Genomic DNA, 24,574 nt, shown 5'->3' on the forward strand with positions numbered 1-24,574 from the left:
AATTTGTGTGGCAGCTTTTTGACTGAATGGAAATGTTCAGCAGCCACTCCCTTGGTGGTGAGGAGCTGTGCAGATTAATTACAAGTGGTTTGAAGACTATGTGACACTAAATGATCTCCAAAGGTTGGTTCTTCTCATAGTGGAGGCACCCTCTGGGGCCATGAACATTGTCTCCTGAGCATCTGGGGTTTGACACTGTAGCAGGCTGAAATGAGACAGAGCTGTTCCTATTCCACCACACATGAACTGTGCAAGTAACATTTTCAAATTTATGTTGCTGGTTTGGAAGGACCAAATGACATCTAATTTGATATGGACATATGCACTGTCTTGGCCTGAGCAATTTTGTCAGTGATACATCCCTAAGGATACCAGACCAGACAGTTATTTTTATGGATGTTAATACTATTGCTCTTTGGGGCTGGGTTTCAGCAACATGGAGCTTGCTCTTCCCTGACATCTTAAAATTTGAGGGTGAGGTTAGAACTCTCTAGGGAGTGAGTGTAGCATTTGACTCTGTCAGCTGCACAGAATATATTATCTCTGCCTGTAATAAGAACACAAAGATTTATACAATTCAGGATGTCATAAATTAATCTAAAATAATTATTTTTTTCTGCATTCAGGGAATTACACACATGGAAAAATTAATGTACACACACATTTGTCCACACACTGTTTATGGTACTCTAATATTTTCCTTCTGTGTTGGTCCTGCGATGGCTGTGCAGAGCTTGGACTCTTCCTGGGAAGAAATCTCTGCATGAATGCACAGAGTGCTGACTTTTTCCTCAGAAAGCCATGAATCTTTCTGAACATGAATTCCATGATTCCACCCTGGTTCATCTTCCCAGTCGCAGTTTACTTATTGCCAAGTACATTCATGCAAATACAATTATTTTTTTTTGGTAAGAGAATGGGTTCCTTTGTGTCAAGGGGTGAAAACCTTCCTAGGCTGATGTGATGAAAGACTTCCTGGAAGAGAGATTTCTCCACTGCTGGTTTTCCGTGGAGGGAGATGGACTCATTTTCTTCTTTGGTAGCAGGAGTGAGGTGGTAGAAATGTCCCTGTTGTCTAGCCTCCACGGAATTCACCTGGAGAGAGGTCTCCTACATGGCATCAGAGTTCCTTAGGGAACTAGCACCATCATGTGTTGGGCATATCACAGGTACCCTGAGAAATGTCTGCAGCAGCTTCTCTGCCCCCTCAGTCTTCAGTATCAAAGATGGTAACAGGCACTAACTCAGCAAAGTTGTCAGGGAGTTTCCTGAATTTTACCATGGAAGATTTCACACAGCAATATGCTCCGTGCTTAGATGTGTCCTGTCCTCCCTCCATTACTGCATTACCAAGCAGTTCCAGAGCTTTTGGGAAAAGGACACAGTGATTGGGGGTGTGGTTTGGGAAAGATATCCTTACAGCAGCGTGAAGGAAAGAAGAACAAACCTTTGCAGAGATGTGCTGGCTCCCCTCACTGCCCTTTTCTGCAGTCACCCTAGACACACTGAACAGGGAGGAGTGGGAAAGCCTGGAACTTCACTGCCACAGTCATCCACAGACAGCACGGCTCAGTCAGCCCTAGGGCAGAACAGCATGGACATGCTTCTCCTAAGGGAACAGGGATGGAAGGAGGGGGAAACTGGGCCAGAGAGGAGTCTTAGAGCTGCTTTGCTGCTCTGGTGCAGTGCAGCTGGTGTAACACATCCTCTCAAGAGTATGAAAGCATCACTGACCCTGTGTCAATCTGACAGTCTTTTCCCTCCCAGAGAAGAATTCTGGTCCCCTGCCATGACAGGGCAACCCTGTTGTGGGTCTCCCCATAGCTGTAGGGAGACAGGGCTGTTGATGGAGCCTTGCATTTAGCTCACAGGACAGTGCTGGACTTCTGACGGTTCACTCTTGCCAGAGCAGCAGTTCCTTCATGTTCTCAGCTGAGATACCCATGTGGCAGTCCTGCCAGAGGCAGTCCTGTGGCAATGGGCTTGTTAACATGCCCAGGAAACAATCCATACATGCAATGGCTACTTGGATTATTTGGGAAGAGCCTGAGTGGCATGGCATCTACTAAACAGTGGATTATCTGCATAACAAGGAACTTTGGCTTCTGCTTTATGCAGAGCATGCAGGGCTCTTCTGATGCAGGCCAGCAAAGTGGTAGGCATGTGCAGGCAGAATGTGACTCCACTTTTAGAGTCACAATCAGCGAGTACAACATGGCATGAATGAACCCTTTCCGTAGCGTGGTATTGTATAACCTCCAGCAAGCAGCTCATCCAGAAGAGAGCGCAGGTGGGTGCCAGAGAGTACAGGGAGCAGTAATCTCCTGCTAATAACATAAACAAAGAGAAGCAAAGTAAAAAGAAAAAAAGTAATGATGTGTCACAGTAATTCTGGAAAGAGGCCATTGCATTAGTCATTTTAGAAGAACAGATGAAAAACAACTGACAGTCAGTACAATATTGCCACCCCTTGTTATAAATCCAGTATTTAGAAGACACATGGTTCTTCCCCTAGCAATTCTCTCCCTAATGGTGAGAAATGTTTGGCATGTCATGAAACTTTCCATTAAATGATATTTTTGTGATTTACAAATTGCTATTGCTGAGTGGGCAAATTTCTACAAAACTTGCCAGAGAGAGAAACTTAACAAATATCCCTCTCATTCATTTGTTATCTATGACACTGCCAAAACTTCCTGAGAAGGGCACTGTACTCCTGACAGTCCAGCTGGTACCAAAAAGAAGGTTGAGCTTTAAATTGAAAGCAAGAGTGCTGTCACGGAAAACAGAAGGATAGGAACACAGAACTAGACACCTTCTCATTCTGACTGTATCAATCAACATGTATTACAAAAAATTCTGTAATCTCATCAGGTCCCAAATTACTATCAGTTACAATGAAGAACAAGACAGGGATGGAGAAAAATGTATGATATGGTGCTCACCACGGCAGTGACCAGAATTTGATGGCATCTTTCCAGTTCTCAATTTCTATAAAATTTTTTACCTCTAAAATTCTCAAAAGATGGACCTAGCATATAGGTGTTTGAGTATCAGAAATGTACCTCTCATTGTCAAAACAAATTAGCATATGGTCTCTTTACATTCATTCATTTTGCTCCAAAGATTTTCCTTCTGCCTGAAGAGATTTTTTCCTCGTTTTTTTCTCCTCAATGGAGTTATACAAATAAATCCATCTTGTATCAGCTTCATCTCACTAGACTAAACAAGCCAATCTTTTCAAGTCACTTATCACAAACTAGGTCATCCATTCTCATGACCATTTTAATAATTCTGAGCTGCATTTGTTCCAGATAAGTGAATATTTCTCAACTGTTTCATCAATACTTGTTTTATTGAGATGATTCTTTATGATGAATGCATTTTCCCCAGTCTTCAGTACAGCTATTGATTGCATTATTATATTTTTTTAATTTTTTTTTTGCTATAGTTAACTCCCAGTTTGACAGATTCACATGACCACAAAATGGCATAAATAGTCTCTCAGGCAGGAAAGGATCACAGCCACATTTGCTGCTTTGCAGGAATGTGTCTGTGTCCTTCAGAACAGGCAGCAGAACTGACATACTAATAGAAGTTGCTGTCTTCCAGCTGGAGTCACATGCAGCAGGAAGGCAGAAGTCACAGGCCAGATAAGAAGGAGCCAGAGGCATTCAGAGTAGAGAAGAGTGACCTAGGGTTTAGTTCCTGTTCTTTCAAATATGCATACTTTTCATGTCTACAATTAAGGAAAAAAACATGAAAAAATGCATAATACAGGTTTTAACATTGAAAGGCATTCTGAAGGTCATCTCAGCTATGTATCTTCAGATATTTTTAATGCTTAACATTGTTTCAGAAGTTGAAGTTCTCACTTGCAATCCCTTTTCAACTTTTTTCTACAGATCTCCTTGCATCTGTTGTTCCATGTGCTTCTTTACCACCCTTTGGAGAGGAAGAGAGACTGGGGGGGTGTTGGGGGTGTTTTTATTCTGTCTTTTGGCTTTTTGCTGGCCAAAGCAGCTTTATCAGACATCTCATGTCTTTTCTTCAGGAAAGCTTGAAACAGGATTATGACAGCAGTGACAACATTTTTCTATATCTGCTAAAGCCACAGTTCCTGTCACAGGGATCAAGGTATATCTCCTTAAGGCCCCCATTTCCCCACTGTCCCCTGAGAATGATTCCCTGCATACTTGTTAGCACAAGTCTCAATACGAATCAGTCATTATGCCCAGCTCCAGTATCATGTTTGATGAAACATACTTCCTGTTTGCAAGAACCTAAAAGAGTTGCTTTCATAACATGATCTAATATTTTAATATATATTTAAATCTTCTCAGACTTTGCCATTTTGTTACATTATTATTCAGTCTGCAGAATGTCTTGTCCTCATGTTTTCATCGGCTCTTTGTTGATACAGAAAGCTTTATTCCTGGGCGTTTCTGCAGTTGTGAAATTACAGGACCCAGTTATTTCTGGGCTCCAGGTCTAATAATAATATTATTCTCTAGTCATTCATAAGCCTGGTGACAATGTTTGTCCATTTGCCTATTGAATAGTACACTACACTGATCTGTCAAAAACAAACTATGCCTAAATGTTCTGTGACATTTTGAGAGGGTCTCAGGACAGTAGAAAAATAGTAAGTAACTTTAGTAAAACTTCTGAGAAGTTCTAATATTTCCTTAAAACATACAGACATACTGGCGACATAAAGATCAAGATCAAAATACTAAAGAAACCCTCTCTGCTGAATGAGTACTAATCACACAGTCAGTGTCAAAATGGAAGAATGTTCTGTGTTGTGCAGCAGTAAGTCGAGATGAGCATTACCATTAATATATGGATGGTAGATTACAGAGTTTTCACAGTGAATTTTCAGGTGCTCCCAGAAGTTAAGTGGCTGCAAACATACCAGAAGGCAGTACTGAAAAAGTGACACTGGAAAAATAAACTTAAACTGTTCCTTCAGACAAGAGATGTAACTCCATAAGGACAAGTACAAGCTATTCAAATTATAAATAAAATATAAATTGCACAAGGTGAAGAGCAACTGGTTAGGTCTCATTTTTCAGAGAGAAGCAGAAATGCTGCTGCAGCAGGGGCTAGGCATTCACTGTCACACGGCTCATCAGGGGTGCCACGAGGTGCGCTGCACACATTGTCTCAAAATGGACAATTGATTGTATAGTGCCAAGAGGCAGTGTGTTAGAGCTTCATGTTGAGTCAGAGCAATCCTACCTTTGCAGAAAAGAGAGAAAGAAATCTCAGCGGTGCATGCTGTGACAGAAGTGTTGCATTGATGGTGCTCTCTGTTGCAAACTGGAGCAACTACCAGGCTTCAGGAAGAGAGCAGATGAATGGGGTGGAACAGGAGACACAGAGAGACAGAGAGATGTGCAGTAGGGGCCAGGAGTCAGGGGAAGCCAAAAAGCAATAGGGAGGTGTGTAAAAAGGAAAGCTGGGTTCAAGCAGTGTGGAAAAGCCGCTACTGCTCAGCAGTAACTCTAATGCCCACCTGGTTCAGAGAGAAGTATTTCTTTCTTTCCCAAATCAATCCTTTTAATGACCTGACAGTCAATGACTGACTGTGTTTACCACCCCACCCAAGACTCCCAAAACTGTTTCTGGACAAGATATGCTCCTTCAGTGGACAGGTTGGTGCTGTGAGAAGGACCATGATCTCACTGCTCTATGCTTCATAGTTGTTTCCTTGAAGGTCACACTTAGACTATCTCTATCTCAAAGAGTTGCCTGCTCATAAAATAGCTTCCTGTGCACACACTCTCTCAGCTCTCCCAGGAGTGTCCTAATCACTTTCTGACCTCCCAGTCCCACCAGTACCTCTGTTTTCCCTTCCTTTGTTGTTTTCATCCATTTCTTTTGGCACCACGGCTCACAAAGACTTGGGGTGTGAGGAGGCACCAGGCACAGCCTGCGTGCCTGCCTCTCCCGCAGTGACAGGACAAAGCAGAGATTTGGCAAATGGATCTGTTTCCCAAGGCACTCTTTCAGTTCCCAGTGAGACAGGCATTGAGGTACTCAGGCAATGGGCATGAAACAGGTGGAAAAACACAGAATATGCCAGGCCTGGTAGATCTTTTCTTGAGACATATCCAGGAGATTCACCTCCATTTTTTCTTCTGAAATTATACACTTGCCTTTAAAGATTGCAAACCTCCAGTCATCACTGCTTAAATAATATTTATTCATACTAGTACCCTCTTCATTTTGAAAGAGCCCAGCAGCATGTGCAAATGGTGAACATTCCCCACTGTGAAAAAACCTGCTATTATCAATCCTTAAATTACATCTCAGGAGTCACATACAGTTTCTTCCTGGGCATCAGATTACGAGGGTTAAAGCAGTTTCACTAGTTAGTCTTACAGAACCAAAGGTCCTCAAGAAAAAAATATTTTCTGTGGAACTGAGATGTGTTCATCTAACTCTGATGATACGAAAGGGAAGGGAGCTCATATATTCTAAGAAATACATATCACTCTTTCACATCAAGATTATTATGGACTTGAAAGTCAATACAAACAGGGTATCAGATGCATCTATTTTAAACTTTCTCTTAGAGATGTTCATTTATTCCTATTATGGATCCATGTTTTTCTCAAGATCAGTTACCTTCGCATCAGCATTTACCAGCTGACAGGCAGCCTGAGTCCAGAAATAGTGTGTCAAGGCAAAGTAACTCCTGTCCTCCATGTATGGCAGCAAATCACAAAGTGAGGAGAAATTAATTTTCCATTCCACCTCTATTAATATTCCATTTTGATCCCGATAATCCTCTGTACTTTACATGCTGTCTAGTGGAGTTCTGCACAGTGCACTGTGTGGGAATTTTGTGATTCCTGAATGTACCGTTTATAACAGAAAAACCAACTGATATTTTTATCTTTAAAAATTTGCAGTTTTCCTATATGAAAAAAATTCACAATATCAAGTTTGTGCAAAACACTGTAAGACCATAACTTATTAATAAATAAATAAAAATCTTTGTGATTTTTTTAAAATAAATATGTTTTTGTGATTTCTTTAAAATAAATATGTATCATTTATTCCATATTCTTTGTTACATCATCCAACGTAAACAGAGTGGATTATGGCTAATTATAAAGTCTGTTTGCTCTTTAGCAAACAGATGTAAACATCAACCTTTTCTACATTTCAAATACAAACTTTCTTATGGATTCACAAGAGCAAAATGTAAACTAAAGGTTTCACATTCTCTTATTTTTTTTACTCTGTGTTATGGAAGACTGTGGGATGGCTCCAACCATTTTCAGTCCCTCTGGTGTTACACAGGACTGGTATCCAGATACCAAGTATTATCACTAGTGCCCAATAACTCTTTACAGAGTTGAACTTGTTGTCCTCTATAACCTTAGGTGAAACAAAATGATATAAAATCATGAAGTCATAGAATGATGAGGTCATAAGGGGTCTTGGCGTCTATCTAGTCCAACCCTCCTGCTCAAAGCAGGGCCAACTAGAACAAGATGCTCAGCTGAGTTTTGAATATCTCCAAGGATAGACACTACTCAATCACTCTGGGTAACCTGTTCCAGTGTTTGAACACTCTCACAATATAAAACCTTTTTGCTTACATTTAAGTGGAATTTCTTACATTTCAGTTTGTGCCCACTGCCTTTGTACTCTCACTGCATAGCATTGAGAAGAGTCTGGCTTTGACTTCTTTACTCTCCCTGCAATGAGATATTTACACACATTGACATCATCTCCTTGAGGCTTCTGGTTTTAAGGCTAAACAACCCCAGCTTACTCAGCTTGTCTCCATAGTCAGATGCCCCAATTCCTTAAACATCCTTGTGATCCTTCACTGGAATTGCTCAAGGGTGTCCATCCCTTTCTTGTAGTGGGGAGCCTAGATCTGAACACAGCACTCCAGATATTGTCTCACCAGAGCTGAGTAGAGAGGGAGGATCACCACTCTTAACTTGCTGGAAACAGTTTTCATAATGAAGCCCAGGATGCTGTTGGCCTTCCTTGCCATAAAAGTACATTGCCAGCTGACATTCAGCTTGGTGTCTACCAGGTCCTTTTATGCTTTCTGGCCAGTCATCCCCAAATCTGTGCTGGTACATGGGGTTATTCCTCCTCAGGAACAGGATTTTTCATTTCTGTATGATGAACTTATATCAGCCTGTTTCTCCAGCTCGTCAAGCTCCCTCTGAATAGCAGCACAACCATGTGGTGTATCAACCACTCGTCCCAGTTCTGTATCATCTGCAAATTTGCTGAGGGTGCCCTCTGTTCCAGAATCTAGGTTGTTAATGAAGATGTTAAAGAATATTGGCAATTTTTTTGACCCCTGGAATACACCAGTATTTTTCTGATAAACTTTTTTTTTTTTTTTTACAGCCAACAAAGTCAACACATGAAGAATATTAACAAAAATCACCTGTGAGGGACCACAGAAGTGTGACACACTGTTGCTCCAGATATTTTAAACTGTCAGAAGCAGAGTTCAGGAAGGCAAAATGGTATGTCTGCTTTTGCTGCTATGTTGGTGACTGCACACCCTTGCACAATTCATAGTTTTCCTGCAGAAAGACTGATATAAAGAATTAAAACTGGATTTTTATCTGAACGGTTTAAGACAGAGATCAATCTGACATTCTGAGGGGGTGTTCTAGCTTGATGGAAGGACAGACTCCTCATTCCTTATTTGACATCTGCTGGTATCCTTATAGAACATTGTCTTCGAGAGGATGCTCAATAACCAACTCCCAGGATCACACAAGCTGGATCCCATATCTTTTAGCTGCAGTTATAATCTGCTGGCTATCATGACCACCAAGATATTAAAGAATAGCACTGCTGTTCAGGACAGGTGAGCTCTGCCCTGGAAGCATCCAACAGACCAGCATACACATCACAGCCTTTCACTCTCTGTCTGCTCGATTAAGTACTTACTTAGACTAATCTTCAAAGTTCCACGGAGTCAGATCATTTCAATGTTGTAATAAAAGTATTTTTTCAGGATTTTTTTTTTATGCTAATATGGAGAAAATTATGCTATTATAATTCTGTAACAATCAATACACCAAAAGAGTAACCATAAACAGGCTGATTTCCTGGTACAGCAGTCCTTACTCCTGTGCAAGTCCCACATCGATGTTTATTCTCAGAACAAACCTTTGTCTATTCTGTGACAATGGAAATTGCTGTAACTCTCAGCAACAGTCCACAGGAAAACATCAAGTCCCTGCCATGTTTTCCTGTACACAGATCTTCCTTTGGCTATGAGATCCTCTGCCACAGTTGAGTGTCCTAGCCATTTCCCTTGCACACACAATGCTGGTGGGATGTTAGCTATGTTAAACTATGTAGCGATGTGGTCCTAAACATTTTCTCAATTCTTTGTATAATCAAAAGGTATTACAAGAGTTAAAATGATCTACCTAGATCAAAGAGTTAAGAAATTCCAAGACAAAAAAAGACACTGGAGAGGAGTCAGGCAATCTGATACATTTAAAGTGTGTGTAAAAGAGTCCACTGGAGAAGGACTTCCTACAAACACTGGCTCTTAATAGCACAGTTCATGCTCCATAGCAAGAGTTCATGCTGAATCAGCAGTAGTCCTTTAGACATGACATGTTAGTAAATCACAGAAGAAATTTAACACCGTACTTGACAGTAAAAGAGGAACAGGTGCATCACACTAATGTCTCTGGACTTTGGCAAATCTTCAGGAGTATTTCATTTCATTTCACAAACAGCAAAACAAAGCTGAGCATTTTTCAGATTGACCAGTAGTTTAGTTCTCCTTTAACAGGTTTCTTTTAATGAATTTTACCTCTATAGTTACACATTTAGGCATGCTAGTAGTTTCAGAATGGGATCATGAACATAACCAACTGAGACAAAGCAGCTGGCAAAGGACCAAAGCCATCCTAATCTGACATTACTTCTTCATTTCAGTCTTGGACACAAAAGTGAGGCATAAATCTATGTAATGTGTTCTCATGAGACAGAGGGACACATCCAGTCAAGACATCACTGGGCACCAGAAAATCTGGGGCACCAGATGACATAAATGTCAAGGAAAGATGATTCTCTGCCATCACCAGATTATTATTCAGCATGGACACTGATTTATGAAAAGCATGCAAACAAAACCAGAGGGAAGACAAAACAAAAAGGACTGAGGATGGTCATGAAGAATCTAAATGTAGAGCTGAGTAGAGAAACAAACCATGTGGTCCTGTAAAAGTCTCCTGTGAAAGAGCAGGAAGGAATCTGAGTATGGAGAAAAGCCAAAGGATCTGCTGCTGGGTGACAATGGGGCTCACAGCCCTCAGAGAACAGGCATGAAGAGAGGACAGCTTGCAGGAACTCTTTTCTAACAGCTCATTCAGGAAGTAGTTCTGATTTTAGCTGCCACTTCTCCTAGGTTGGATCTAACTGCTTTCAGTTTAGCTTTGGTTTGGAGCAGTGAGTGGCTGAGCCATTCTGATACATACCATTTCCACACAGCATGACAGATTGCTGAGGATGCCAGGAAGTAGCTAGATGTCACAAAAGCTCAAACAGAAGTCTTTTCACCTACCTTAAGCTCTGTCTATTGGTGGGAAGGTAATTGGCCTTTGCATTTCCCTGTTGATTTAGCACCGTGGGCAGAATCTCTCATGCTAGACATTCCCTCAGACAGGCAGCCAGATCCACCAGTGACCCACAGGAGGGAAGACAAAGTATTCTTTGAGCATGCATTTGTTAATTACACAAATCACCTGAGAGTGAATAGTAATACTATAGTGAGAATAACTATACGCTGTCCTTCCTGGTGCCTCCAAAGACCTCTGATGGATATTATACTATGCATTCAGTAATTACATTCATGGCTACAGTTTCTTCAGGTTTGGGTTCCTCAAAATAATTCTTGAAACCTTTTTAAAACACTGGTGTCTCTTTTTCCATACTTTGTGTACTGAGACAGAATGAAAAGTTATACAACAGACCAAATAGTTTTGAAGCTATTAGTTCTCCTGGGAAACCACCCTCCAAGGTTAATGTACTCAGATCTTGACAAGTTATCAGGTTCCAAAACCCTCTCGTTGGACACATCTGAAAGGAGTTTGAGATTGGATTCTCTTTGAGCTTCCAATATCTAAAATTCATATTTCTGAGTGTGTCATTAACATGGCCTCCTTGCACAGTTAAAGGATAGAAAACCTGAGAGAAGTATCAAAGACCAGATGAACTGCCATTTTATAGCCCACTCTCTTAATAAATTGACAAGACCCAATTAGAGAGTCATTACAGCATTGATAAATCAGGTATTAGTGGAAATGATTCTTTACAGTTAAACTTCCTTCACGGACCATTCAAACCAACTCACAAGGGAAATGAGGGAGACAGCTCAGATTCCAGTACATTGGTTCAAAAATTACATTTACAGTATATAATTGTTATCAATTAATATGCATAATATGATTGAAATAACCAGGGAGCTGCTAAAGCCCTGTGTACAGCCCCCATCAGTTAATATTTAAAATAGGAAAGCAGTAACTAGACATGATTTAGGGTTTAGGAACTAACTATTAGACAATGAAGCTTTATGTTTATGTCAGAAAATGTAATGGATTGTGGTCTGGTCAATAAACCTTGAAGAACTGCTTGCAACTGCCAAGATTAGGGAACAAGTAGGTAAAAGGTAATTCTTACAGGGGGAGATCGCAACCACCAACTCATTGACCACCTACTCAAATGACACCACCTGCTCAAAAGAAGACAGTGAAGGAAGAAGACAGAGTCTGCACACTAATTTACATGAAGGTGAAGAAGAAGGAACCAATAATTAAGGAAAATAACAATGAATTTGTATTAGTTAAGTGTATAATTATGAGGATTTTTGAGACAAGGGTGTACTGTCTTGAGACAGGCACCCATTTGTGTGCATCAACAAAATCAGTTTGAAAAGACCTCGAATCTGTTGTGTTATTGGCTTGCACACTGGGTAAATGAACCCCATTTGTGGGACAACATCATCACCTGAGTTTAACATCTCATATTTAGTTTCACCTCCCAGGCCAATAGGAATTACCTAACAAGGTGACTGATCTAAGAAGAAATGGCAGATGGATTGTTATTTCACTATGCTCTACTTCTTTGACTGTCTCATTTGACACCTGAAAATGAAAGTCCTCCACCCCCGAACTCCCATCCTCTGAGCAATATTCTACTTTCTTCCTTAGGAATTAATAAAAAACCCCTAATGATATGAAGAGAGAACACTCCAGTATTTCCATAGGAGGCACCTTCAGATCCACACAGGAAATACTACTCTAGCCAAATGCTATTTAGTATCAAACTTCCCACTTTGGACTCTCTAAGAAGGCAGAAAAGGCCAGCCAACAGCTATTAGAACCAAGATCATTATTCTAAAACCAGCACGGTCTGGCTGGTGAAATGAAAACAGCTTTTTAGTGGCACTGATGGATGGTGCCCTGCTGCCAGTAGATGGATGCAGAAATATCCATTCTCATACTCCTCTGCAGCACCAGCACTGCCAAACATGAGTGCTGTTCTGCTTGAGAGAGCTGGCACAAGCATGCTCTAAAGCCATCTACAGAGTTCCAGAAGGGAAACATGGAAAAGGCAAACAGGACATCTACTACCAGATCCTGCTCACAGTCCCACAAGATCCAGTTCTCAGATCCAGTTTAACCTACAACTGTAAGTAACTAAGGCAGCAACATTAATTTTGTCTCCTGACGTAAAAATACACCTGATAAGTCTTATCTACTCAAAGACATATGTGGGCAGATCATCTCAATGAAAGTCCAAATCATAGCTATATAAATTATACTTTGTAATCAACATACCTCCTTTAGCTACATATAAACACACACAGTGTAATTTAAGTGTCCACTTGCTTTGGTCAAAGCCATGGCCCATTGTAAATCACATTTATTATTATCATCCCATATCTAGTTGTGGCAGTACATCCCCTCCCCCCCCACCCCCACCCCCCCTCCTGCCAGGAGGAAACAAAGAAGCCTTGGTAGGCCAACACCACCTCCAGGTTGTACACCGGCAGCCGCTTGTAGGGGTTGACCGTGACACAGAAGAGACCCGAGTAGGTCTGCGAGGAAGGGAGACAGCACGTTGGCTTCCACTTAGCCTGGCAGAGCAGTTCCTCCTAGCTACCCAGAGGGAGACTGCTGCTGCTACTTACGTAGATCATCCAGGCTGCATAACGCTCTTTGAGGTTGTACAGCACAGCGGGTTCATGGAGGTGGGTCATCATGGCCATGTCCTCGATTTTGTCGTACTTGGGAGGGTTCATGGAGAAGACTTGATCTTCCATCACGGTCAGGGTCTGCCAAAGAATAGAGATGCATGTATGTCAGCTAAGAGCTAAGATTAGGAATCAAATGGTGTCCTTCAGCATGTTTTTCTCCTTACCTCTCCACCTTCAGTCTTGATGGTGGCCTTCCCTGATTCTTTGCTCTGGATTGTTCCTTTCACAAAGGATTCCTTTAGGATACACCACAAAGAAAGATGACTTGGCATCAAAAGGCTTGTTCTGGGCCTCAATTCTTTCCTCTTCTGACTTTTGGAGATATGCAGTTGCCTCTCCAAAGACAGCCATCTCAGCATCTGAAGACATGGCTGCACTTTATTTGGGCTAGACCTGTAAAGAACTCTGATGGGCAAAATGTTATTTCATGACAATACTGTCTTCAAGAGGATTAAACCTCTCCCATCAGACACTTGGTTTATTATCAGTCTGGTGGCAGCAGCAATTTAAATTATTCCTGCCCTGTCATGCCATGTCATGCTACTCCCTCAGCTATGTTAGCACAAGGGTTGTTTTGATAAACATTAACTGTATCCACCTTTAGAAAATGAAAGAAAAAGATATTTTCCCATCAGCCAGTTATAGGATACAGTTCAGAAAAGGATCTTACTAACAACAGGAACAGTAAATTCAGTTCTAATGGCATGCTTCAGAGTGAAGACAAACTTTTCAGAAGTACCTATCAAAATGAAAGAGTCAGCTGTTCCTCACTCACTAGTCTGGCTTTAAACATCTAAAAGTTGTACAGGCTCCAAAAAGCATCTTTTTTTATGTGCCTTCCTGGCAGATACTCTTGCATCTTTGTTGAAAGCCACTCTTCAGGCATTATGAATAGTTCACTTTGGCTAGCTTCTCCCTTACACCTCTTCCACTTTAGAAAGACACACACTGAAAGACAAGGTTATGTATATTTTATCTACTTCTTGTAAATCGAGCTGTGATTGCCATTTTAAGAGCTATATTCAGTCATTTCCTGATTTTGAAACCTTGCTAATGGGGAAAAAACTAGTTTTGTTGGTGTTCTTCCAAATGCACTCCCCAGCTCCTACCCAAGCAAAGATACTCGAATGTTATCAAATTCAATAAAGAACACTAATAGTATTCTAACTTTGAAGTGGAGAAAACAGAAAATGCTTTCTTTGTCAAGAACCTGGAAACTAAATGAGATGTGATTGAAGAAGCTAAGAAAGATAAACTAAACAAAGTCCCTGCTGATACATCCTCACCAGTCTTCCACAGGTGAGGTGTAGGATCCTCTCATTCCTAGCATCTTCAGACTCCTGTAAGAGTGTTCCACATTATCTCAGTGTGCATTTCTGATAGAGGTGCCTTCCTTGGTCTCCTAAAAAAATTGATTTATCAAGAGTTCCTGGTTTTTGCCTTGAAGAAGTTTTGTTTTGTTTTGTTTTGTTTTTAATTTGGCATTTTCATTTGGAGGTCCAAGGTGTCTCTACAGTTTCTGATGAAAAAAGGCACCTCCAGGAGTTAACTCCACTTTTTTTGATACATCTTTCCCAAGATGGCCTGAATCATTCTCTATCAACATCCACTGTTCTCTACTGACTACAGACAGAATTTAGGTGACAGGGAATTAGAACAAAGACAACTTTGATCTTCTGAAAGTGATTTTTTTAAAGTTTAAGCTTACCACCTCAGCACCCTTATATAGTCAGGGGAGAGAAACAGACCCCTGCAGAAAGCAATTGATATAGCCTCAGACAGGGAATATGGAACACAGATCATTTCTGCAGTTCTGTATAATCTGCCTAGTATCTATGAGTTAGCACTCCAGGAAGTATTAGGCATCAAACCTGGAATGTCCCTTCCAGGAAACATTTATCTTCCAAGGATCTGATCCAGCCTTTCTCTTGTCTTTTAAGACAGGCTGGGTGGTGGAGAACTTTTATATGATAGGCAAGTGAACCTTATCTAAGTACTGGCATCTAGTTTTGATTACCACCTCTCACAAATTCCGCTGAAAGTGAAACAAATCACTTTTGTCCATTTTTTCCTATCAAAGATGAATCCTTGTACAGAAAGTAATGCAAAATATACAGGATAAGAAAGATCTCTGCCTGCAGTCTAGCTGTTAGGGAATCAAGCTACAAAAGAAAAAAGCAGTTCCAGTCTTCAGTCAGTGTTCCCACAGTTTTTTCTCTATTCAGTGAATGCTGAGTACAGGTTTTGTTACTATTACCTGCTATGCATGCTAGGCTTTTGTGGCTCAGGTGTTCCTTATTGGTCAGCAAGATAATTATTAAGATACACCTTCACTTAATCCCCAGTGGGATTTAAATGGGAAGCAGATGAATGCTCAGAATCTGTGTCCCGATCCAATGTCAGGGAAGGTTTCAATATGATCCCAAGAGCAAGATTAAGACACAAACGCGGTCAAATGCCGTATACCCAAAAGAGCTTTTATTATCAAAAGTATCAAATGTAGAAAATAGTAGCAATAGGATAGAATGGAAGAAAAGGCAGAAATCAAGCAAGCAGTCAGTATAGTTGCAAGGATAGTCACCAGCATGGATCCAGTGGTGTCCCGTTGGTCCTTAGTCTTCAATTCTTCGGTGGCGGGTGCACACCACATCTTGTCTCCACGGTCTTTTATAGGGCATATTTCGAGATGTATGCACATACATATTGTTCATGCACTGTTCACACGCTGCAGGTTTCATCTATCACACGACCTTCAGGTGATCAACACCAGAAACCAGTATCTTATCTCAAAGACTACAGTTTCCATGAGAATGGTAGCCTCCACATTCTTACATGCTTGTCGGCTTCAGCCTGTTTCCTCTCCTGAATGCCTCAGTGGCCTAGTAATTGTCCTTATGGAGGAAGCAATGTCCTGCTTAGACAGGCCATCTCAGAGAAAAAGGGCTTGAGATAAGCAGTCCACAATTCTTGAGATGAATGGCTTGAGAAGTCTCTCACACTTAACAATCTTTGAGACAAACAGCTCAAGATAACAATTCAGTCTCTCACAATCTGGGGCACAAGCACATGGTGTCAGAGGCTGAAGGAGTTAATGTCTCAAACCCGGTGGTGGGGCAAGTTCTGCTCTGCAGAACAACGAACCCTGCCCAGCAACCGACTGCACAAGTCCGCAGGCCGGAGAGCGCGCGGTTCTGATAGGCTGAGCGGGGCAGCTCACCATATATGGCACAGAGGTCAAAGAGCGGTCGTCCCTGCAGGGAGGGAGAAGCGACTCCCCAGAGGACCCCCAAGCCCACCGACCCATTTCCCAAAGCACAAACCACCCATGACACCCAATTAGCCTAATGAGTTTGAGTGCCTGCCCGAAGGAGGGGCAAGGAGGTGACAAAGGACACAAACTGAAGCCCCACGTGCACACGCCCACTGGAACTGGGCCCCTTGGGGGACTGGACCAGTGCTGGACCCAGGACTGGTGAAATCCTTCTCTTCTCTGTCTCTCTCTCTTTTTCTGTAATCCCTACACCTCATCCCTTTAGACATAAACCGCTGACCACGTCTGGGACTAGGAGTGGATCCAGCCACCCCTGGGCTCCTCTCTGAGAAGGAGCCTAGAAAGCGAGGGGGGTCTGCTCTGAACCTCGTGACTCAATGCGAGGGCTCACCTTGTTGTCTTCCCTGAACTGATCCCCAAATAAGCAAGGCCTGTAGTATTTGTTTGGTGATGTACGGTTAGCACATTACACAATTTACTGATGTAGTTTCCTGCCAATTCTTGTTGTGAGCATGCCAATTCTTGTTGTGAGCGAATAAAAATTGAGGTTTGTGAGTTAAAAGATCCCTGGTGTTGTTTCACTTTAATCCTGACCTGGGATTCAGCAAACCTGAGTCATCATCCTGAGAAATTGGGACGTGATACATGGCAAAACTGAAGGCATCTCTGGGTCTTTAACATAATTGCAAATACCTTCAAGAGTTGCTGATATTTCTCTTTTGACTTTTATTCTTAAGGTTTTTTGGACAAGTATTTTGGAAAAGTTAGGTCTTGAAGGGTAGTTAGGAAGTGTACCCCCATCCTTCCTAGACCATTCTTACTCCCTAGGGCAGGAACAACTCTACCCCAGGAAATAATTAGCTGTATTGCCCAGCCAGAGGCAAAGTCCACCTGCCTAAAGCACCACCCTGAGGTGGGCATTGGGAGCAGGTGAGTAGCAGCAAAGAAGCTGCCAACAACAAACCGATTTGGTTGGCCACAACATGGAAAAACAGGCTGGCTGCTGGCTACAGGACCATGGCATTGGGGACAAATGTCTTCCCACAGCAACCACCACTCCCTTCCTCAGCTGCTTCTTCTCCCTTGTGGAAGTAGGAAGACTGATTCTTCAAGGCAGTTCTCCCAGTGGAGCAGTGAGATGCAATGTGTCACCCAATGTGAACAGCACCACACATCCACTACACCCAAGAACAACTGTTTCACATGGAGATGCCGCTTAGCTGTACTCTGCCTCTGTGTGAAACAAAAATTCTGGCCTCCCTGAGTCCCCTGCGCAGCAAGATCTGCAGTCCTGTCCTTGCACAGACAGGAGTGATTATCCAATGCCCGAAAAAGGCATCAGCTTCAGTGTGTGCAGTATTTCAGTGCCACATTTCCAATTTTCCACTGCAAATGGCCTTGGAGACAGTTTCCCACATATTTACACAGTGGAAAATGGCACTGAAACTTTACATATGTGGAGAAGTTTAGGTCAAAAAGCTTATACTTGCAAACCATGTAGCCAATTAGACATATTTTTATTTTGAATCAGCCTACTGATCTGAGACACAAATACTGCACTTTTTAGAACTTTGTTCCCTTTTGACACTCAACCATAAAATATTGTGACTACCTGAACTTAAATTCGCAGCACAAACATTTGGTAACTGATAGTGGTGATTGGAAATAACTTGTAAGTGACACAATTTCATGAAGAAATATGACTTTTTAATGCTTATCACAGTTTCAGTTTAATGGTGGTTTAGTGCCTTGTAAATGTACATGAAAATAATTTATAAGAAAATAAAGGTTTATGAATTTCAGAAATTGACGTGGAAGTTTAAATGCAGTATTAGAATCCCAAAATGATAATACATTTCTCATAACTGGAATTTTCAGAAGGTAAGTCAATTTTAGATTCTCAGCTAAGTCTTTAAGCACTAATTTACAGTAACCAACAGCAAAGCATTAAATTACTTGCAGTTAAATGAGAGCTCCCTACGTATTCAACAATTAAATTCAAGTTTGGAAGGGAAGAAAGATTTCCAGTTTTGTATGTGGAGTACAGCATGGGCATAGTAGCACAAAGTCCTTAGCAAAGTCATAAAAGTTCCCTCCTTGTGAGGAAATGTGAATGGGTTGCATACATGCCCCTCTGTAGGGATGGAGAAAGATGCATCAGAAGACAGCAGGCTGAACAGAGAAAAAGTGCATGCTGTGAGAGTCTTCTCAAAGCTGGTAATGTCCTCAGGCTAGTGGTCCTGTTAAATCCTCAAGAACTGCCAAATTTACAACACCAAGACCTGCTTAATCTGCCCAAGCCCAACGGCACACACCACCATCAACATCGAGTTGTATAACTGGGATGACATCCAAGAGGTTAGTACAGACTACAGCATTATACATACCACCTGATGAAACCAGGAGCCCCAGAGGGTCTTCTTGAACATGCAGCTAGAAGCCACTGACCTGTCAAGGTTGGCCTCCCGGTTGTTGTTCCTCCTGGGGAGCTACAGGTGAGTGTGTGCATGAATGAGCTGTGAGGAAATACATGAATGTACAGTGTCCAAGGTTGCCCAGCATGAATAGTAACAGCTTGAGTCTAAAAACTGTAGCAAAGTAATTAATGAAAGGTGTTCAAATAAATACTGGCTGTGATCTTTGTCTTCACTTGACTCAAATCCCTTACCAGCAAATAGGCAATTTGCAACACTAAAAGCACACTGCATCATGTTTCAAAGCTAATCAGCAGGACTGGTATGTTTTTCAACACAATATATTTTAATAGAAAACGTGGGATAAAGTGATAGACTGACTCATATTTTTTACTAATGAATAGAATATACAAATATATTCTTCTGGTGTAACCTGATCAGTTTGGGTACTGACAAGTCAAAGATTTAGGGATAAAAACCCACACTCTGCTTTGGTCTGCAATTAAATATGAGACATCAGCTAGAAGTGTGTTTAAGTCCAGGTCAGGGGAATTATAACTCAATTTTACATAACAGAGATAGAAAATAGTTTGTCAGCAGGAAAAAAATTCTACCTTAGATGGTCTCCTATGCTAGGTCTACAGCACATTTCAAAGCACTATGCACTTCATATTCTGTTCTGTGCACAGAATGACCATCATCAGCTCTGCAAGACCTAATACTGGAAGCAGCATAACTACATCAGTGTGCTCTTCTCCGCCTAAGTTACTTCATCCTACGAAAGAGCAGGGCTTATTAGCAAAAGTGCAGCATGATACAGATATAGTCATACTGCTTCTAAGATACATTATTTTTCTTACATGTCACTGCATTGTAGTCCTTGGACACAGTCTTTGGATGGTGTTTTGTGTTTGTGTGGTGGGGTTTTGGTAGCGGGGGAGGGGGCTGCAGGGGTGGCTCCTGTGAGAAGCTGCTAGAAGCTTCCCCGGCTCCAAGTTGGACCTGCCTCTGGCCAAGGCTGAGCCCATCAGCAACAGTGGTAGCGCCTCTGGGATAGCATGTTTAAGAAGGGGAACCTGCAATGGGGAGGGGAGTGGAATGTGAGAGACACACCTATGCAGAGACCAAGGTCAGTGAAGAGGGAGGGGGAGGATTTGTGCGAGAGGAGGGGATGCCCCTGCAGCCCGTGGTGAGATGGCAGGCTGTCCCCCTGCAGCCCATGGAGGTGAGCGGGGGGAGCAGATGCCCACCTGCAGCCCATGGAGGAGCCCACACCGGAGCAGTCAGATGCCCCTGAAGATCACCATGACTCCATGGGAAAGCTCGTGCTGGAGCAGTCTGTGCCTGAAGGACTGCAGCCCTCAGAAAGGACCCATGCTAGAGCAGTTCATGAAGGACTGCAGCCTGTGGGAGGGACCCCACACTGGAGCAGGGTAAGAGTGAGGAGTCCTCCCCCTGAGGAGGAAGGAGCTGCAGAGAGGCAGAGACAACGTGTGACAAACTGACCCCAACCCCCATTCCCCATCCCCCTGCACTGCTGGGAGACAGGAGGTGGAGAAAACCGGGAGTGGAGTTGAGCCTGGGAAAGAGGGAGGGGTGGGGGAAAGGTGTTCTAAGGTTTGGGTTTACTTCTCCTTGTTTTCATTTGATTGCTAGTAAATTAAATTGATTCTGTTTTTTTCCCCAAGCTGAGTCTGTTCTTTGCCCATGATGATAGTTGGTGAGTGGTAAGGAGCTTTTCCTTATATTTTCCTTACATTACTCATCCCACTGGGGTGGTGGGGTGGGGGAGGAGTAAGCAAGCAGCTTCATGGTGCTTTGTTGCAGGCTGGGCTTAAACCTTGACAGATGGCAAATGAACTCCCAGTATAATCTCCCTCTCTCCCCCTGCCTCCCTCCAGTAAATATGTATTTCAAAGTAGAACTGCTAGACAAGTCTAAATCCTTTATATGCCCTTATTATACACAAAGAATGAATAAAACAGTGTCTTACCTCTTGTGGGATAGGACAAGTTACTTGCAGGCTGGGTGACTTGAAGGCTGGTAGTACTGTAAAACAGAAAAAGAATTTCCCTTCTTATTGCTGTGCAGAAATTCAGAGTGAAGTTGCAGAATGAATATTTACAGATGCCTTGAAAGCATGTGTAAAATATGACCTGAGAGACAGATCACCTTCTGAAAATGAGTGCCAGGAGGAGCCGGATGCCAGTGTAACAGAGAATGCAAGGCTCTATACCCTTTTTACTAGCTGAGACAGCCCACACTTACCTGAAAAATGTCTTTAAAGGCAGAGCTGTCTTGTCTCAAGACATTTTATACTCTTGTCTTCACATGGTACAGATACCCTTTCTTTCTTCAGTCACAATATTTTTGGCAAACTTTTTTTCTGGTAAAGCATTGTTTGGCAAAGTCAACTAAAGGGAAAACTGTCAGGTGATGTGACCAGATATAATTAGAAATTATTGATATCTCACTGACTGAATAGATCTCCTATAAATAATATGAGAAGGATCTAAAAGAACGATTTGGACAAATCCAGCAGAGACAATTTGAAAAGACCCACTAGGCTTGGTGAGTTAAACACTGAAAATAACCCAGTGTGCAGGTTTGAGGACAGAGAGGCCTTGCTCTTGATGGAGAAAAATCACTGAATCATGTCATCCTGAAAAGATTTAGATCAGAATGTTCTCTGGAAGCGTCTCATACAGTTCTCAAAGCAGAGCTAGATCAGGCTGCTCAAGACCCTATATAGGTGAATTTTGGAAATCTCCAAGGAGGAAATCACCAGAGTTTGTCTGGACATGTTTTCCAGTGCCTAAGCATTTGTTTGTACTTCTCCTTCTCACAGCAGTCTGAAGTTTATGAAGAAATGTGCTAGATGTTTTAAATAAAGTATGCCATAAAGGAGCAAGTAATTTTTTGTTAAAACTACTTATCAGCTACAATAGCAAAACACCTAAAACAGAAAAGAAGGCTCAGAAGAGCTAAAGGCTCTTTCTGGTTTGCTGCAAGAACAACAAAAAAGAAGTAGGGAGATCCGCCTGCTGTCAAGACTTCATAGAAATCCAGTAACTAGATGGTAGAAAAATTTGCTCTTTAGTAGGATCTTGTTTTGACATTTGTGGTAGTTCTCTGTTTCTGCCCTCAGAGTAATGTTTAACTGACTCTCCTCCACAGAAAGGTTTGCCTCTTAACAGGGATTGCAAAACAGAAAAGATACTGGTATTGAACATAATCAGAGAAATTTGTACAAAATCTTCAGCAACCACCTCATACTGAACTAAAGTGAAGTAAAACAACATAAAACTAGCTCATTTTAGAAGCCAGGTTTCTAAACCATGTTTAGAAAAAAATAAATGCACTGGCATGACAGTATTAGATAAGCAACGACTCACGGTAGTGTGAAGGGTTAAGGATTCTATAACAAATGCAAACAGATGCAGAACCTGTCTTCCCTTTGTGCTATCAATGACAGAGAGTTTCATAAGATCTTTAATTGACTGGATTTCTATATGTATATAATATAACACACTGAGAAAATTTCCATTTGACATGAAAAGTAAATGCCTTTATCTGCTTAGCTTCAATAGGAAAAGACTGTCTTGCTTGCCAGTGTAGACTCAGACATTTGAAGTATAGTAGGTGTCACTGTCTAAAAATTCAACTTCTTGTCTAACTTGGTCTTCTAGACTTGTCTTCTTATGGAAAGAAGTAAGTACCTCTGTAAGTGATAAACCCTCCTCTACAAAAGATGTCATGATCATGGAAAGAAGCGCCTTTTAGAGTGACTTCTTTCCATACGCTACACATTGATACTCAAAATTAATAGCTTGAAGCATGAGAATACCCATTCTGGGCCTGACCAAATGTCAAGCCAGTCCAGAAAGTGCCTAAAGCATTTTCCTAATGTAGTCCCATAGCATATTACATTTCCTGTTGCCATTTCTATCAGAAGGCCAGAAACCTTGAGCTAGTTTAACAATACAAGGACTCATCAGATCTTGCCTGGACTACTTAAGTCTTGAGCTTATTTAGCTGTGTTTAGCTGAAGCAGCAAGTTTCCCAACAGTTTGGAGACAAATGTCTAACTTGTTTTTAGCTTTAGCCTAGTTTGTACAAAGAAATTATACCTTTTATGTTAAAAATCTAAAAAAACCATGTGCTCTTTGGGTAATTAGATTTATGGCAAAAAAAAAAAAAAAAAAAAAAAAAGAAGAAGAAATATTAGCAACAGGCTGTTCAATAGCATATAAAAATAATGCTAAGATCACCCAAGGTGGAGGATGAAGAAACCCCACCAGCAACATCATAATCTTCCTGGCAAAGAATTCAGGATGCTAAAGACTCACTTTGTTGAGAAGGACCCTTGACCTTACCAGACTGGAAAAATGAGATCTCCACATTTTTTAAAAAAGGAGCAGATACTATTAAATTTGCGATTTTTCCATTCTGTATCACTAAGCACCACTGGGAGAAAGTGGACAATTTAGGTTGTAGGTATTAGTGATTGGACAAGTAATATGTATTGTATTTTGATCAGACTGTTGAAACACTGATTAGACTAACAAAACATTTTCTTGGATTCGTGTGTGTCTCACCACTGACCTCTGGGGATGCACTGGATGTGTAGGTCATGGCATGGTCCATCACATATCCACAGGACAGGAAGTCACAGGCCTCAGTACTGCTCTCATTCTCCCAATAGCTCCAGCTATATTGGGAGTTTTTTCCCTGCCCATGGCCCAGACACAGTTGCACTTGCAGATGGTCATGATGTACTCTGTGTTGTCTGAGGACCAGGAGCTGCTCTCATCTCTTAGGTAGCAAGAAGACTGCAGGGTGGAGGAGATGCTGGACTCTAGGAGGTTTCCTCCACCTTGTGCCCTGATGTGGGGGCAGCACTTTGCCTTGCTGGCATGAGATGTGACACTGGTGGGGTCAGGGTGCTGTAGGGCTCATGGCACCTCTATCCATGAGGAAAGCAGTCCCAGAGTTCCTGTGGCCAGCTTGAGGTCTCAGTGTGGTCCCAGTTCCTCCACCGCACCCTGGGTCTTGTGGGCCCGGATGATGACTCTTCCTCTCCAGCCTCTTTTCTCTCCTGTCTCTCTTCACTAGACTGGCCGTGCCAAGTAGTAGGCTCCATGCTGTCCATCCCTGGCCAAAGGCACATCTCTGCTCCCTTCTTCCTTAGCCACTGCCTCAGCCTCTCTGCCCTGCAACCAGGGGAAGAAGTTGTAAGCCTGGGCTCAGCACCGCCTCTCCCCTCTGTCCTCCCCCAGGCATACTTGGGCTCCAAAAGGGCAATCTTTAGCTTCCCACCACCAGGCAGGCTCCTGCAGAGCTGGCTACACATTCATGTGACTTGATGGACAGGATGCTCAGGTGATTTTTCTGCTGTCCTCACATCACTGCTCTACATGTTGGCCGGCACAGCTGCTCTGCTGGCGACCCTCTCTCCTCCACCACAGAGGCAGAGGTGAGGAAATGATCCGTATGGCCTGTGAAAACAAGGGCAGCTCTTGCTCACAGGGGCAGAAGGGCTTCTAGCATCCTGCTATCGCTGCTGGTACTGCTCTGGGATAGACATGTCCCCTAGCACCTAATGCCATC

At 42.2% G+C, this 24,574-nt stretch overlaps 1 protein-coding gene and 1 pseudogene; both read right to left on the bottom strand.

Annotated features, from left to right (window-relative positions):
* The window catches only part of LOC126043975 (myosin heavy chain, skeletal muscle, adult), a 102,968-nt gene that overhangs the window by 36,298 nt on the left and 42,096 nt on the right, over positions 1-24,574 (bottom strand).
* On the bottom strand, positions 12,592-13,648 carry LOC126043290 (myosin-1B-like; annotated as a pseudogene).

This window comes from Accipiter gentilis, chromosome 10 (genome assembly GCF_929443795.1).
Source record: "Accipiter gentilis chromosome 10, bAccGen1.1, whole genome shotgun sequence".
Taxonomy (NCBI): Eukaryota; Metazoa; Chordata; class Aves; order Accipitriformes; family Accipitridae; genus Astur; species Astur gentilis.